The sequence below is a fragment of the Catharus ustulatus genome, chromosome 3, assembly GCF_009819885.2.
Source record: "Catharus ustulatus isolate bCatUst1 chromosome 3, bCatUst1.pri.v2, whole genome shotgun sequence".
NCBI lineage: Eukaryota > Metazoa > Chordata > Aves > Passeriformes > Turdidae > Catharus > Catharus ustulatus.
Genome location: NC_046223.1, coordinates 70,899,868 through 70,916,642, shown reverse-complemented (window position 1 = coordinate 70,916,642; position 16,775 = coordinate 70,899,868). Strand labels below are relative to the sequence as shown.

General features: G+C 42.3%; 1 protein-coding gene across 4 annotated transcripts in view; it reads right to left on the bottom strand.

Moving 5' to 3' along the window:
- FYN (FYN proto-oncogene, Src family tyrosine kinase) overlaps positions 1 to 16,775 on the bottom strand; it is a 141,039-nt gene that overhangs the window by 42,747 nt on the left and 81,517 nt on the right. For 3 of the 4 annotated variants that reach the window (XM_033055388.2, XM_033055385.2, XM_033055387.2), the window contains exon 3: positions 11,077 to 11,211. The exons of the other annotated variant lie outside the window; for it this stretch is intronic. The gene's annotated coding sequence lies outside the window, so the exon portion shown is untranslated. The remainder of the gene's footprint in view (positions 1 to 11,076; positions 11,212 to 16,775) is intronic. 4 annotated transcript variants of the gene reach the window in all.

Here is a 16,775-nt window from a genome sequence, read left to right as displayed (position 1 = left end):
ATACATTTCTCCCCCCCCCCCACTTTTCACATTTCAGACAATATCTGTCACTTTGGGTAAATAAAAAGGTCTATGCTTTTAAACATTTCCTAATTTTCCTCTAGCTGCCAGGCTGGCTATTTTCTATGCCTTACTCCAACATCAACACAGGAAATTGGTTTTGACAAACTCATGGGATTCAGAAAAAGAATGTTTCCCCAGTGCTAGTGCTTGAAAAATTATGCAGCAGCTCCCTGTTTTTCTGTGACAGTCCACAGTCTGGATACCTGCTTCCCACATCTAACCTGCCTAATTAAAAAGAAAAACACTTCTGTTGAAGGGTATTTTCTACACTTTGCAAATACTACCAGTTATTCTACAGGTCTGTTCAGAAAAACAAGCATTTTGTTTGCCCAGTGTGACACCCATCCACAAGAAGGAGCAGAAGGAGGATCTGGGAAAATGCAGGCCTGTCAGTCTGACCTTGGTGCCCAGGAAGGTTATGGAACAGATCATCTTGAGTGCAATGACAGGGCACACACAGGACTGCCATTGGATCAGACCCAGCCAGACTGGGTTTAGGACTGGACACACCCTCAGTGGCATGGTCTAGTTGACAAGGTGGTGATCAGTCAAAGGCTGGATGCTATCATCTCAGAGGTCTTTTCCAACCGAAATGACTCTGTTATGCTGTAATTTTTTTTAAAAATTTATTTCCTAGAGTTGTATTGCCTGCAGTTAGCATGGGTCTACCCTCTCTTGCTCTTAGCCTGACCTAAAACTACCCTTTTTGCCTTTCATTATTCCCTTCAAGACACCATATCCCCTCAGCAGAGTTCCCTCCCCAAAATGTTTAAGTCTTTCTGGGGAGAACAGAAAAATGGATTCCTGACTCTTCACTTGCTGCATGGGTAGCGTGAACTGGGATCCCTCAAGAAACTAAAGTAACAACTGGTTGAGGGAAAGGGGTTTGCAGCCTGGAGGCTGAAAAACACACTGCTGAAGTTACTACTGCAGTAGCCATGCTGATCTGCCACCTCTGCTCGCCCTGTGAGCTGGGTTGGAGCTGGAGGTGCAGAGTAGTGTGCATGCCCAGGACCAGCAGTGACACCAGGTGAGCCCACAGGGACCACGAGAGGTGCGGAGCTGCCCTGGCCAGCTTCATAGCAGCTGTGAAAAACTGCTTGTGGAATCATGACTACTTCTTTTACCATTTCAATAGCAACATGGTCTGACTCTGGATGTCACTCAGGAGATGTCACTCAGAACTGAGGTTTTCCTGGCTCCTCTCAGAACCAAGGAGTCCTATGAGCACTGCCAGAGAGCGAAGCAGGACCACATGGAAGGCAGGAGCCCTGTGAGGTGAAGGCTCATTTCCCTGCTTTCCGCATGGGCAGAGGCAAGAAAGCTTTGGATGGGAGGGATGAGTCTGGGACTCACTACTGGCACCCTTCTACACCTCTGTGAAAGCATGGCTGTGATGTGCCAAGAGCAAAACATGGGCAGTGAGCAAACGCTGCATGGGAGATACCAGGAGAGAAATCCCAGCTCCGCAGGAAGGGTGGAGAGGTGCTGACCACCTGAGCAGAGAAGAGTAAGCCATTAAATCAGCCTGCTTAAAAGCTGCAACATGGGCTTATTCACCTCAAAGCAACTAAGTGATATGCAGGATTTACTGTTTAAAGAATTTCACAGTCTTTTTGTTGGCTTGCAGACTTACATCCCTGTGAAACTCTATCACCTCCTCCCTTTCCCCTCCCAGCTCTGTTTCTCCTCTTATTTTTCTCCATGTGCTTTAATGAAAAAAGTAGAGAAGAAAATTAAAGAAAAAGGAGATAGGAAACATGAAATCTGGGAGACCAGTGGGAGGGAAAGTGGTTTTCTTGTTGCTCGTTCACAAACGTTCAGCTGAGAAGAGAAAAAAAATTCCCACTGAAATCTGGGAGTATTTCACATATAAATTTACAACTGCTGACATGACAACTCTACATATTTCATTCACACATTGATAAGGAAAAAGTTGAAATGACAAATCAGCTGCAGAAAGAAAAATTGCTAAAAGTATTTATTCTGAAAAAAATTAAAAACCAAGGGGATGGTATACATACATGCTGGTAGTTTAAAAAAATGGTTTGGGTTTTTATTACTAGGAATTATATGTATAGAGAACCAGTAAATTATGAATGTCTTGATTTTTGTTTGGTTTTTGCTTGCTTTATCTTTTTGCTGTCAACAGCAGCACACAGGGAAGGAGAATTTGATGCAAAGTGAATGACTGACAAAATGGGCTTTTTCTTTCACTTGTCCCCTCCCACTGCCACAGTGTCTAGACAATCCAAGTATAAAGATGCTTGATTGCAGCCTCTCGTAAAATGTGACAGAGGGTGTTACATGCACACATCTTTTCAAGCCAAGTCCCTGAAAGTTGTCTGTTCTTGGCTCAAAGAAAGAACATCATGGGGAGTTGGCTAAATGTGTGAGAATACATGTATGCATGTACATGCCTAAAGTGATTTCAGCTTACTCAGGGTTTCAATAAATATCATCTCCATTCAGCACTGGCCTTTGTGTCAATGAATGGAATCCAAAAACTAATCTCCTTCAGTATCACAGGGCAGGATTTTAATATCCAAAAGTTTCATCTCCCTGCATGTCAGCATTTGGAGTTGGAATTATTCAGCCTGCTCTGAGATCACCAAACAAAATCTGGAGCTGTTTTACACTAAACTCTCTAGAGATGAGCACACAATTTTGCTCATCCAATATGCTATGCATCTTACAGTAAGGGAATAAGTTTTTAATCCATTTACACTAGGAAAGGCAGCATTTCTCAGATGATGTGTGAGTTATGGGTCAAACAACATTATCATAGTCTGACACTGGTAATGTTAAAAGGTATGCAACTGGCCTAATTAAAATGAACTTCACTAATGCAAGCAAATAGAATTTATTTATTTTGAAGTTGTGTTTATATGGGCAATGTAAAACATGTTTTCATGAAAACATAAAACCCCCCATTTTCATGAGTTTTGAGATTTCCTTAGAGACAAATGAAAATAATCATTATGTTATTTGTCTCCTTTCTTGTCCTTATTACATTTCTTGGACTCCAACATTTACATTGCAAGCAATCCAACATGTGTCTAACCAGAAGAGTCATTTCCACCCACACTGTGGAAAAATTAGTTGACAAGGATATAAAATTTGTTATATCACTATTAATCATTTATATAGTCATAGCACCTTAATCACTTTCAGGTAGGATACAGATGAAGGCTAAGGATATGTATTAAAATTATTATTATTATTACTATAAATCACCTTCTTCAATTTTTCTTTTTGTTCTTGATACAAAATGGAAGCCAAAACTGAAACACTCAACAAAGCCAGACATCCACTCCATTAACAAAAACAAAAACCATCCTCTGCTAGCTAATCAAAGCCTAGGAAAAGTCCAAGAGTAGCAGGAAAATTCCTTTTTTTTTCATGCTTCTATTTTAAAAGTAAAAGCTCTAACATGTGATATCTGAAAAGCAAAAAGTACTGATTAACCTTTGCTTCAGCAGTAGTAAGCATATGGATGGGGGGAAGAATGGTGTAAATTCACTCCTTCCAAGCATCAGAAGTTTTCTCCTAAGCTTTTGCAACTCACAGCTGAAAGCCTGACTTTTGGTACATCTTCAGAACCTTCTTTTTTTAGAACTGTGAGAGAAAATAGGTCCTTAGAGTGTTTGAGAGAGAGGTACTGGGAGACGCAGGGGAAAGCCTGTCTGCCCTGCACCCTTTGATCCATAGTGTGGCCTCTGTCCTCCAACCCCTTGCACATGAAAGGGAACTGGCACAGGAGAGGGCTTCAGCCTGCTGAAGAGATGGAGAGCAGGTTCAGACCCAGCAGGGTGTATTCTCTTTCCTCCTGGAATTCTCTAGAATGAAATCTGATGGCATGTTTTAAAGATAACTTCTCTCAGTAAAAAAAACATGAAAGGGATAGGCTGGAGGTCTGGTAACTGGCAACTGCCTTTTTCTGACCAAATCTTACAAATCCTGTCTGGAAAGCATCAGCAGGGAAGCTGAGTTAGGAAATAGTTATGTTAGAAGGAAATCAGAAGCACAAAATCCTTGGCTTTTATTCAGTCTCTGTGGTGAACAGGCATGAATCAAACTCGAGGGTTGCATCCAGCATGGCTGTGAAAAATGAAATCTCTAAGGGCCATCTTCTTGGTGCTTTATGTTTTGCTGAAAGCACCACAGAACTATCAGTCTGCGACATCAAATAAACCAAATTTCATGAGCTACTGTGGGATTTAATATTCAAAATGCCACATTCTGAGTTACCATGAAGACTCAAGGAGGACAGAAAAGGCTTTCCAAGAATAAGTACTCCAAGAATTTTTAAAAGAGACTTTAAAAAGGACTGTAGAATGCCTCCTGCAGGCTGTATAGCGGGAACAATCAACACAGAAATTTACCCTGAAGTTGAAACATCTTACTTTCCATGCTCTGTTAGTAGCTCCCTAGAGAGAAACTGATGGATTACGTATTTTGAAACACAACTCTGAGACACATTAAACTCCCCAAATTTCAGAAAAGTCTCACACACCCACTTTGACCATTACAAGTCACTAGGAAGGCATTCCAAGTTGGGCAACAAATAGGCACTTAAAACCAGTCTTATATAGGTCAGTAATTCTCATGCTGTCTGCTTGCTGACCTCTCTTTGACCCACATATATATGCTGATGGGAGCATTTTGGATTTCCAGAATTAAGACTGTGTCAGTTTCAAGCCAACTCAAACGAAACAGATGGAATAAAACAGCAGCACTTACTGCATTATTTTTGTTTTTATCTGTTAACTCTGGGACATTTTAGAGGACTGCCTGCATTCCAGTTTGCCCAGTGATTCCACAATTTTTAGGTCAGAGAGATACAACAAATACTTTAAAATTCAAACTTCTGGGTGCTATTGTTTCCCAGGCTTGTGGGTTGCAGGTTACAATATATACATTATATAGATACATTTTATGCTAAGGTCCAATCTAGAAAGAATATAATTTTACTGCATTGTGAATAGATCTGGTTCAGCCTTGAACAAAGCTGGAGATTTGTGTAGAATTCTTGCAAATCTACGGTGTGCACCACACTTGTCATGCTGCATTAAAAAATGTAAATCAGAGAAGACACAGTACTACCACTGGATGTCCTCTGACTGTTAAAGATATGCAGAAAATCTCACATAGACAAAGACATATTCCTGAACAAAAAGCCAGAAACACCAGGGCAAAACTTCAAGTATGTTTCAAAACAACACTCAAAAATTCCTGGGCTGCATAATTTGATTTTTAAGGGAGATCTTTAATGCTTTCAGATTCTGCTTTAGTGGGTTGAGCAGAAAAACCCCAGCAGTTCAATTGTTCATCTGCAGCAGTCAAAAGTCAGGCTGCTGCCCAGTGTCCATGGACATCCATGGCTGGAAGAGCAGGAAGAGCAGTCTTAGCTGAGCTCCTGCTGCCATACTCCCCTGGTTCAAAGCAAATGCCTTTTACAGTGCTGGAGGGCTCTTACTATTGTTTCTTGTCAGCTTGCAGTTGCTCTGGAAGTCCTCTACAATGGTGGCAGAAGGGGCTCAGGAAAGGGAGCAGCTCCAGCTGCTGTGAGAAGAGCAGACCCTGGAGGGGGCATTGAAGTGCCATGTTCTGCCCTGCTGTTTCTTCCCACTACTGAGTGTCTGGGGACACAGACCTGGAAACAACAACTTCCTGACACTGCAGACAAGGTTTTCGTTTTAACACATGCCTGCAAAGCAGGGTCCTGTGTTTGCCTTCCCTCTTTTCCCCTTTGGGACCCAAACTAAAAGGCAGTTATGAAAAATGAAGGTTTGGGCTTCACCTTGCCCGCTCAATTTCAGCCAGCCTTGGGGGTCAGGACCAGGGAAGAGAAGGTGCATGCTGAAGGATTTCACTGAGCTACAACCAGAGCCTTGGCTTCTGGCAGAGGCTGTGAGCACAGCTGTCCACGGCACAGGGCAAGGAAGGAAGGAAGATCGATGAACATCTTGGTCCTTCTCTGACAAGAGATTTACTACAACCTAGACAGTCTGTTTATTATCCATACAGCTATATGAACTCTTTACTGCAAGTTAGAGAGGAAAAAGGAAGTCAGTGTTCCAGCTGGGCAGGAGGAAAAATAACCATGTCCATGTGTTCTTTGAGGGGCAGTTGTGGTGGTGGGACTGGCTGGTAGCAGTCTGGTGGGGACATCACCTGGCAAGGCCACAGGAAGCTGCATTACCACAGTGCTGTTTGAGCCGCAGTAATCAAAAGCTCCCCAGTGCAAGAAGAGAAGATAAACCCTCCAAACTGCCCATGAAAGGACACGTCTCCACCCTTTTGGTTTTGTGCAGCTTCTTTGCCAGCCAAGTCTGTGAATGTCGGGGCCTCATCTTTTTCAAAAAGCAGTGAATTCTCTTCCACTCCCTGTGATACATCCCTTTCAGCAAAACCAAACCAGAACAAAACACAAGAAGCAATTAAAGGCTCATGCTGCAATCTCTTAAAGTTACAGTAACTGAGTTATGCTTTGTATTGTCTCGGGGCTTTTATTACTTTGAAAAAAGATGCCCTAGAAAAACGCAGCAATTCTGAGAAAATGTTCTTCTGTGTTTTGTTTTTTTTTCTTTTCCCACCAACCACCAAACTTCACCAGTAATCAAAAAGAAAAAGTCTTATGTGTAACTAACTTCAGAGGGAACACCCCCAGGCTTTACACTCTGTAACTGAAGAACAAATCAGACTCAAAACTGCACATAGGATTTTTTTTATGCTTAAAATGTGTTAAAATAATCTTTGAAATTAAGAACTGATGGCAGCAGCTACATACAGTAAACACACTGCTTACTCTGTGTTTAATCCCCACAAAGGGTGGATCTATCCCTGGTTCTGAGAGAACACCATTAAATTCAACGGTGTGATTTCGAGCTACATGCCTCCTTCATCAGGCTGCTTGTGGTAGCTCTATTCATGAGCAGAGAGAAGAGGGTGGATGGTCTGCATTTTGAGCTAATGTGCCTAAATTTTAAAGTGCCTTTTAAGTGTGTAAATTAGAAAACCTATAGCAAGAGAACAACTGCTGCAAATGCCAGAATAATTTTGTCTTGGAAAGAGAAGAAGTAAAACACTGTCTCCACTGATTTCCTCTTTCTTTTCACCCATTAGGAGAACAGAAAGATGATTGCAGGTTGATTCACACTGTTCTGATTTTTTTCTTTCAATTCTTATTTTTAGATTCTACCCAGGATTAATGGCTGTTCATCTGACCCACAGTAATGGGAGCGGCACAGAGCAGAGTGCCAAATGTGAATCAGGATGGGCAGGGAAGGAAGGGGGGAAAGGGGAAGGGCACAGTAAAGAAGTTCTGCCTGTTTGCCACTGTGGACTATGAAAGAGGCATAAAAAATATTTTCTCTCAAAAAACCCCCTCACTGCTCCTTCCCATCCCCCTTTGCTCATGCAGGAAAGAAACTAACCCCTTCTCTGCTTTGTCTCATTTCTGTTTTGTGACTGAAGAATTTGGAGGATGTGACAGCAAGAAAAAGGGAGCAAGCTGAATCTCAAATCAGGAGACTTACTTTGAAACCCTTCCAGACACCATTCCCTCCTGAAGGGACTCTCATTTCTTCTAGGTCGCTACTGCTAATATTTTAATAGAGTTATTTAAATCTCTTATTTGTCCAGTTACATTGGGGGAAAAATACTCTCCTTCCTAAACATGAGCAAATATTTGCCTGTAGCCAGCTCACAGAGAAAACCCCAGTTTTCTCACCATCATTGTAGCTGGCTTCATCTACAGCAGTAAAGATGCTGACAGGCGGGGTCCCCCAAACTGGGTGGCAACCACATCGTGGTAAAGGCAGTGAGGGCTGAAGGTACTGACTACACCAGTAATGGGGACACACAGAGAACCTGCCTATGCTCACACACTCACAGAAAAGTTCTCCAGTGAGACCTCTCAAACCCAGCTGCTGCCACTGTGGTTTCAGTGTATATCAGCAGCTTACTCCAAGATAACACCTTAGGTATGTTTACTGTGTGTGGATGGGGTTGTTTATCCACAGCATCCCAAACCCTGCTGTATGTGCTTTAGCTTTGTGACCAAAACAACGCTGATAACTCAGCCATGTTTAAGTTACTGCTGAGCAGTGCTTGCAAAGCATCAAGACTTTCTTTGTTTCTCATTCTGCCACTGTAGCAAGTAGGCAGGGGGAGGCTTGGGAAGGGAAGAGCTAGGAAAGCTGAACCGAAAGGTATAATCTACACCCTCAGTGAAGAAGAGCCCACAGAGGTTTCTCTGTTTCTGTGTATTTAAACCAAAAAGGCAAAACTGGATGGTAATCTGGAGCAGACAGGGAGGGTTTCACTGAAAATGACTGCCCTGTGGTACACCTCATGAAATACACAACTCTTGAGAATTCATGGAGATCTTGTCTGGAGTTCCTCCCTGTTTCCCAGCACAAAGAGACGAAAAACTGAAGGCCATTGAAATTAACAGCTGTGCTGTCCCCACAGCACAGGGGACACATGTCAGATTTGTGGATTGTGTTGTAGAGGGAAAAGGACCTCTCAACAGAGAACAAATTAACACTCTAAGCTAGGTTGGCTGGGAGAGTCCAGTCAAGTAAGCAACCCCAAGCACATTCAGCACAACCAAAGCAAAGGCTGTGAGAAGATGACCCTTTTCATTTGCTTATATGCTAATTACAGGACTCTGAAAAAAAAAAAGATAAACCCTCTGCCTATATAGTAGCAATGCAAAATATTACTCTTGACAAATAATAGCTATATTTAGACAATTATATTATTAACCAAAATAGCTGTAGCCAATTTTAACAATCCAAAGGGAAAAGGGTGGTGCCAGGCCATATGTGTCAGAAATGACATCCGAGTGATTGACAACTTGGAAATAAATAATCTTGGAGAGTTACAGGGATGATGAGCCTCTTCAGCACTTACATACAAGAAGTACAAAATCCCCTCTTGTGTTGCTCTGGAGACCTTATGTCGCCTAGCCCTAACACAGGCCTGTACTTTCCAAAAGGCTACAAATGACAAGTTACTAACCCCTAAATTCAAAAAAGGATTTGCCTTCCTAACCCTGTGCAATTAAGTTCTTGCCAATTAGCTACCTGAGTCATCTACAGCATTGGCCTTGCAGCACCAAAGGGGACAGGAGCAGTTCACAGCACGATCACCGCAGGGTGAAGAGCTGAGCTCCACCACACACAAGCTAAACCCCATCGTGGTCACACAAACACCCACCCCACGTGCAGCAGGACCCACTGGTTTCCTGCCCCAGCCAGGGGCTGCAATGGGCAGGAGCAGCAGTGCTGGCACAAGCACGACTCACTGCTGGTTGTGTAATGTAGCTACGCCTGAACCGCCTGTGAGTCATACCTGGTTTAGCATCTCCGCTCAAGACTTGTCTTGAGAGAAACCATCACAGACCAGAAGGTTACTGGGTGTTTAGACTGAAAAGGACCAACACTTCCTGTGCAAAGAGCTAACATTGTCTGCAACCAAATCCAGACCAGAATTTTATGCAATATGAGAGCGTATGCTCTTTATAGATATATAAATTAAAATCCTAGGGCACGCTTTCTGAGAAGCAGTTTCACAAAACTAGAGCAAATGGGAGTCAAATCAGGCTGAAGGCAGAACATACAGAAAGTTGCTGACATCTGCAAACAGTGTAAGATGTTTCCTAAATGCCTACAGTGTTACAACCATGGAAATGGGCTAGATAAAAATAACTCACAACACAAAAAACCCAACAGCTGGGCTTACCAGGGAAGTGAAAAAACATATAAAATGTTATATAGCAAACTGGTACAAGAAAAAGGAAAGAGGAAGAGATAATAAGAAGCAAAAAACTAAAACAAATATTATATAGAGGAATCAAGAAGATATCAGAAAAAGATAAAGGCACATAAAGTCATAAATCACATTTTTAATTTTTCTAAGCAGATTATGAAAGATGAATCTTGAACAATAAAAACTGTAGACTCATTCATAACAATATGACAGCAGTACAAGTTATTCAGTAAATGTTTCCGATTAGCACACAGGTAAAAGGCTGGATGATCTGTTTATGATGATGATAATGAAATAGATTCCCACCACAGCAGCCCCTGGAGAGGGGATGTTAAGCAGCAGATAAACGATTCTGGGCGATTCAGATTTGTTGCTAGAAATAAACTTGTCTCAGAAGGTTTATAGAGGTAGCCTTGGAGCTGCTACTGCATCTAAAGCAGTTCTTGGCCCCTGGGGAAGGACCAAGGACAGGAAGAAGGCTCATACTGGGCTACTATTTGAGAAGGGTAGAAAGTAATTACAGGCCAGTTGGATGAGTTTCCAGTATTTTGCAGAGGATGGAACAACTAATATCGGCCTCAATTAATACCGTTTTTCAAAGCTCTGTAATTAAAGTCAATTAACTTGGCTTTAAGGAAAATAGATCCTGTCAAACTAATTTGATGTAATTTCTTGCAAAAATTACAAGTTCACTTGATGAAGGCAGCATTGCTAACAGTATTACAAATCTAAGTCATTTGACTTGTTCTGTAGAATGTCTTTATGAATGCTTTGAAGCCTATATGGAGTGTCTCCATCTGCACATGGAGACCAGGACTCCATTGGTGGAGAGCACCGTATAAGATCAGGCTAAAACCTTAAACCTATTTTATACTGGAGTCACTTTTAAGTCCACAATCATATTAGAAGTATTAAAAAACTGATAAATTAAGGAAACCAAAGTGTAACTGTAAATGGGAAATTATTTATTAGCAAATAAATGGGTTTCTATTGGATTTCACAGGCATTGGTGATGATCTCTTTACTATTTAATGGCCTTAGCAGTGACCTGGATTAAAGTTAAGTCATTTTGGTTAGACACGAGGTTGAAAATGGCAGAAAACAAACCACAAAAGAACAAGCCTGACACAGAGCAACTGGGGTATGCAGAAAAATGGGAGTAACCAGTTTAGGTGTTAGTAGGGCCAAGTACAAAATCACCCTGTTAGAATGAAGAATCCAGGCCATACTTACAGGATGAGAGGGAGAGAGAGGACTCTATCCTCCGAAGCAGAGACTGAATATGAGACCCGGGGTCCTGGGAAGCAATCAGCTCGACATGAATTCCCCACGCAAGGCTGTGACCAAAAGGGCTAATGCAAGCCTCAGCTGTACAAACAAATGAAAATCAAAAGATGAGTAGGTAGGTTATGGTGACGCTGCATTTGGTTCTTGTTCCTCTGCTCCGTGAATAATGTATCAGGTTCTGCTGCTCCATTTTACAAAAACAATTGTTGGAGAAACTGGAAGAGTGTTTAGGGAAGAGTAATTAAATAACTGAAAGCACTGGGCTACAGAAGGCTTTGTTATAAGCAAAAATTTTAGAGGGAATTTTGTTATTTTTTTCATGGTATAGCAGTATTCTTACACTGAATAAATTTCATAACAGCAGGCTCTGATCTAGCAAAGGTAGAAATTACATCACGACTGAAAATTATTCCAATCCAGGCTGTGAACAGGCAAGTTTGTTCTGCTCGTTCAGCAATGATGTATTATAGGCAATTAACCAGTAATTAACCCTTTGCATCACAGGTTATGAGGTACTGCCCACCTCTGCGAAGTTGTGAAAGTAACCGTGCTCGATCAGAAAGGATGCACGCCCACATGGCTTGGGTTAATTGTTACATAGCAGGAGCTCCTGCAGGTGAGCTGAGTGGTCGCTGTGTCACACTGCGCTTTGTGTTGCCACCAAGAAACTCTCCTTCTCCTTGCAGGGTGTTGATCCTGGCAGCCTTCGCTCACAGCTTACAAAGCATCTCCGGGGAAACCCCAGGCTTTTGGGGATGAGGTGCCATCTAAGTACGGCTGACACCCAGTTGTTCACCTTCTGCAGGATCTGCAGGCAGCCTCTCTCAATTCCCAGCACCTGACTGCACACAAAACCTCACTGTACAAAGCTTCTCACACTGAGATGCCAAGGAAACCACTTTTAGGAAACCAATGGGTGTTGTACCAATGGCTTTGGTACTGAGAAAGCACCAGTGACTCCTTGTTTCAGCAACGCACTTCATCTGCTGCCTGCCACTGGGAACTTGTCCCAGGGATCTGGCTGGGATCTCATCCCAGCACACTCTGGCCACAGAAGATGACCTCTTATGCTGTGGAAAAGAGTCATCCATACCTCACAGATATTTCCTTTCCCAAATTCATCCTTTTAGGATGAACTGGTGGACTAGTTACCTTCTTCAGGAAAACAAGTCAGATCCTTTAAGCAGAATGAATGCATACGAGCACCACTCCTGCAGGAACCACCCAGGTCACTCAGGACACCTACATGTCTTCTCCTTCCCTTTCTGCATGCCAAGGGAACTGGGTGCTGCCAAGAAAGCTTCTGGCTACCTGTCTCAAGGCTGGGGTTAGGCATTTGGGTTCCTGAGGACCATGTGTTCAGCTGTGCGGCCCTTGTGACTGAACTTGCTTCATCTCACAGACTGCCAATAATTAAATTTGGTGTTTTTTAAGGAGGCAGCACAAGCTTTTGTGCATGCTGTCTATCTTGACCTGGGCCTTTGGCCAGAAAATATTAATCCTATCAATGTGCAGGAGTAGGAAGGCTGTAAGTGTTTGATTTGTGCCAGTTGCTGGCATCATCTCATTTTAAGCTTCTGGAATGAACCCATTTATGACCGAATGCTGCAGTGTAAATTCTGCAAATAAAACAGATAAAATAATCTCAATTACTTGAGCTCAGGACTAGTTCACATATGCCACTCCAGAGATTTAGAAGGCGTTATTTCATACAAACATCTAATTAAATTTAATTATGGTTCTACAGTTATTTTTATGTTCAACAGTTGGAAAAAATGTGTTTTTCAAACTTTTGGTTACTCTCAGTAAGTGATGCCTGCTAAAACACAGCACACACAGCATAGTAAAATCTTGGTTGCATGTCACAAACATAAACATCTTGTCTTCAGCAAATGTGTAGTACAAATCTTCTGCAGAATGAATCACAGCAAGAAAGTTTGTAAAAATTTTAGGGAGGAAAAAAGGCCAGTCCAAGTGTGGTGTGTATGCACGTGTATGTGTACAGGCATTCACACACCCCCTCACCACTCCAGCTCTGCTATACCTGGCATTCCTATTAACAGTTCTCAAGATTCAAAACTATGATTGGCAACTCTTCAGTCTCTAATAGGGCAGAAGCTTAGGGAAAGCTGATTGAGGACAAGGTTTCAGAGCTACTAATAAAAATTAAGAAAAATTACCATTTAAATTGTGCATTTTTGCACCTTTATATTTTCTGTCCTCCTGGATGCATTTTTCCCTCTCTCCCTCTGGCACAACCCCAGCTACATCCTACAGCATGAGGATGTTCTGTTAAGCACACATGCAATTGTGTTTTTTAAACCTTGTAAAGGCTTATGTCAAAAGATGTACCAAGGATCACATAGGCCAGACTCCAGAAATAGAATTTTACAGATGAAGCAATCATGATAATCTTCCTAACTATAAGCCATAAACACTGCATAGAAGCAAAGAGCTTTAATACATGGATTAAAAAACATCTTTTTCTGAAATATTGCAAAATAAATCAGATGCAAGCCTTTTTCCTTTATTCTAGGCACATAGACACAGAACTAAATGGGAGAATGTGAAACTAACCATCCCATCTGCCTCTGTAATTCACCCAGACTAGACACAGAAATGCTATGGAATTTAATGCAATGAACCCCAGAAGTGTCACTTTCACAAATCTCAAGAGGCATCATTGACCTGAGGCTGGCTGCAGTTTCTGCCCCAATTCCAGTTTAATGTATTCCAGTCTGACCCTCAAGCGACAGTGCTGCTGGAGAACACACTAAGAAACAAATGCAGGCAATTGCTTTGACATAATTCTTTTGGACGCAGGCAGATCGAATGTGCTGATGTCAACAGAGACCAGAAAAGAGTTTTATCCAATCTCCTTTCCTCACTTAAGAAAACAAAGAGAGGAAACAAAGCACAGCCCAAACCCCAGACAAACACATGCCCACCTCCCAGCAGCAATACATGCTATCTAAGAAAGGGAGAACCAAGACAAACATTTCTAAAGTAGTATTTGTATGTATATACATCATTTCATTTATAGCTTAAATTTACACGACTTGTGTATATAATGGGCTTTCTGCACTTAACGTTCATGAAACATCTGTCCTATACAAGATAATAATTTAAAATCCCAGGAACAGCCTAATGCAGTCCTCTATGGCCACAGTACATTCAAAAGAGTTCCCAGCATAGTTCCCTCAACTTAATGTAAACCACTCTTCTTCCCTTTCTCACATGCTTCTAAAATTTAGGGTGCTTCATGGACCTGCTTTCAATGCAATTATCAGGACTATACCTTCCTGCCTTGCCACTCACTCCAAGCTCTAGCATGCTCTGAGGCTGCATAGTTTGAAGTCAGAGAACATGGAGGCAACACTGACTTTTTTTTTTTTTTTTTCTGCACAGGGACAGCAAGAAGAGAAGTTGTGTATATTTTTTTCCATGGGAAAGATGAATTTTGGTAGGAAACCAGATCAAGGATGTCACAACTTCTATCCTGAGAATAAAAGACTAAGCTAAAGATTTTCTTCTCCACCTGGTGATGCTGCTCCTGAAATGACTTCTGTAAAAAAGAGGAAGACCCACACATCAATGATAGTTTTTCAGAACTCACCAGGGAAAATACCAGGGTTGAATGTAGCTGGTCCCTCAACTTTATACAATAAAAACCAAGCAAAAAAGTAGATCCCAAGCTCATTTCCTCCTCTCTTTTTTACTTCCTCTCCTAAGAAAGGCTTCCAGCTCTGCTATTTACAGTTTTTCTTTTCTCCCAGTCCTCCAGCTCCTCCCCCATCAGTCCATACAGAAAGATTGTCTGCAATGGTATAATGCAAAAACCAGATGAGATACATAAGGTTTCCCCTTTCTGTGTGCCTGGAGTGCTTCCAGGAAGAGAAAGTCTTGTGAGGATTCTCACTTTGCTCTTCTGCAGCTACTTGTGTGGGTCACTTCACTCTACCACAATAAAAGCGTGCATCTGTTATCTGACCACGATTGAGAGACAGATAAAATTACCATTTTTAATGTCCGTAGGAAGTATGGTCTGAGAGAAGCGTGATCATGTGTAACAGCCACTGAAGCTACTTGACGAGGAACATTAAACCACCCATACACAAAGTAAGAGCAGACTTTTGTCCTTTGTCTACCGCCCTTTATGTGACCTGCCCCCAGAATGTGGCCACAAGTTGCGGTCCACAGCTTGGCTGAGCATCTGAAGCCGCAGAATCTTTTAATCTACGTTGAGACCTGCATAAGAGTCACAAGGTTCAGGCAATAAAGATTTTAAGGCCACCAATCATCAGGAATTATAAACAAATTAGTCATAAAATCATAGAGTGGTTTGGGTTGGAAGGGACCTTAAAGACCATCTTGTTCCAACCTCTTGCCATGGGCAGGGACACCTTTCACTAGACCAGGTTACTTAAAACCCCACCCATCCTTGCCTTGAACACTTCCAGGAATGGGGCATCCACAACTTCTCTGGGCAACCTGTTTCAGTGCCTCACCACCCTCACAGTAAAGAATTGTTTTTTCATATCTCATCTAAGCCTAACTTGTTCAAGATGTTTCTTAATGGCATAGGCAGTGAGACCAAGTGCACCCTTAGCAAGCTTGTGGGTGACACAGAGTGGAGGGTGGCATTGACATGCTGGGGGGAAAGGGATGTCATCCAGAGGGATCTTAAAAGGCTTGGCAGGTGGGACTGTGCAAACCTTGTGAAATTCAACTAGGCCAAGTGCAAGGTCCTGCACCTGGGTCAGGGCAATCACCAGTGTCTGTACAGACTGGGGGATGAAGGAACTGAAAGAAGCCCTGTGGCGAAGTACTTGGGGGTACAGGTGGATGAAAAATTGGATATGAGCGGGCAACATGTGGCTCCAGCCCAGAAAGCCAGCTGAAACCTGGGCTGCCTCAAAAGCAGTGTGGCCAGCAGGTCAAGGGAGGTGATTCCTTTACTCTGCTTCTGTGAGATCCCACCAGGAGTTCTGCATACAGCTCTGAGATCACCACCACCAGACCTCAGCCCTGTTGGAACAGGTCCAAAGGAGGGCCATGAAGATGATCAGGTGGATGGAACCCCTCTCCTAGGTAGACAGGCTGAGAGAGTTGGGGTTGTTCAGCATGGAGAAGACTCCAGAAAGACCTTAAAACAGTCTTAAAGGAGGCTTACAAGAAACATGAAGAGAAACTCTTTACCAGGACCAGTAGTGACTTTTTTAAAAATTCAGTTTTCAACTGAAAAGGGGTAGATTTAAACTGGATAGGGAAGAAATGTTTTACAATGAGTGTGGTGAGACACTGAAACAGACTGTCTAGAGAAGTTGCAGGTGTCCCATTGGTGGAAATGTTTAATGTTTAATGGGATTTTGAATAACCTGGTCTAGTGGCAGGTGTCCCTGTCCAGGGCAAGAGTGTTGGAGTAGATGAACTTTAAAAGTACTTCCAATGCAAACAATTCTGTGATTGGTAATTCTGTTACTGAATTGGATTCTCACCTCTGTGGTTCCTATCACAAAACACAGCTGGTGCGGTTCATGCAGCTGGGATTAAATGATGCTGTAAGAGAACCTGTGGAATATGGGTACAAACCCATATCACTGCAGACAGATAAAGAAAGCATGTACACTAGAGGATAAAGGCAC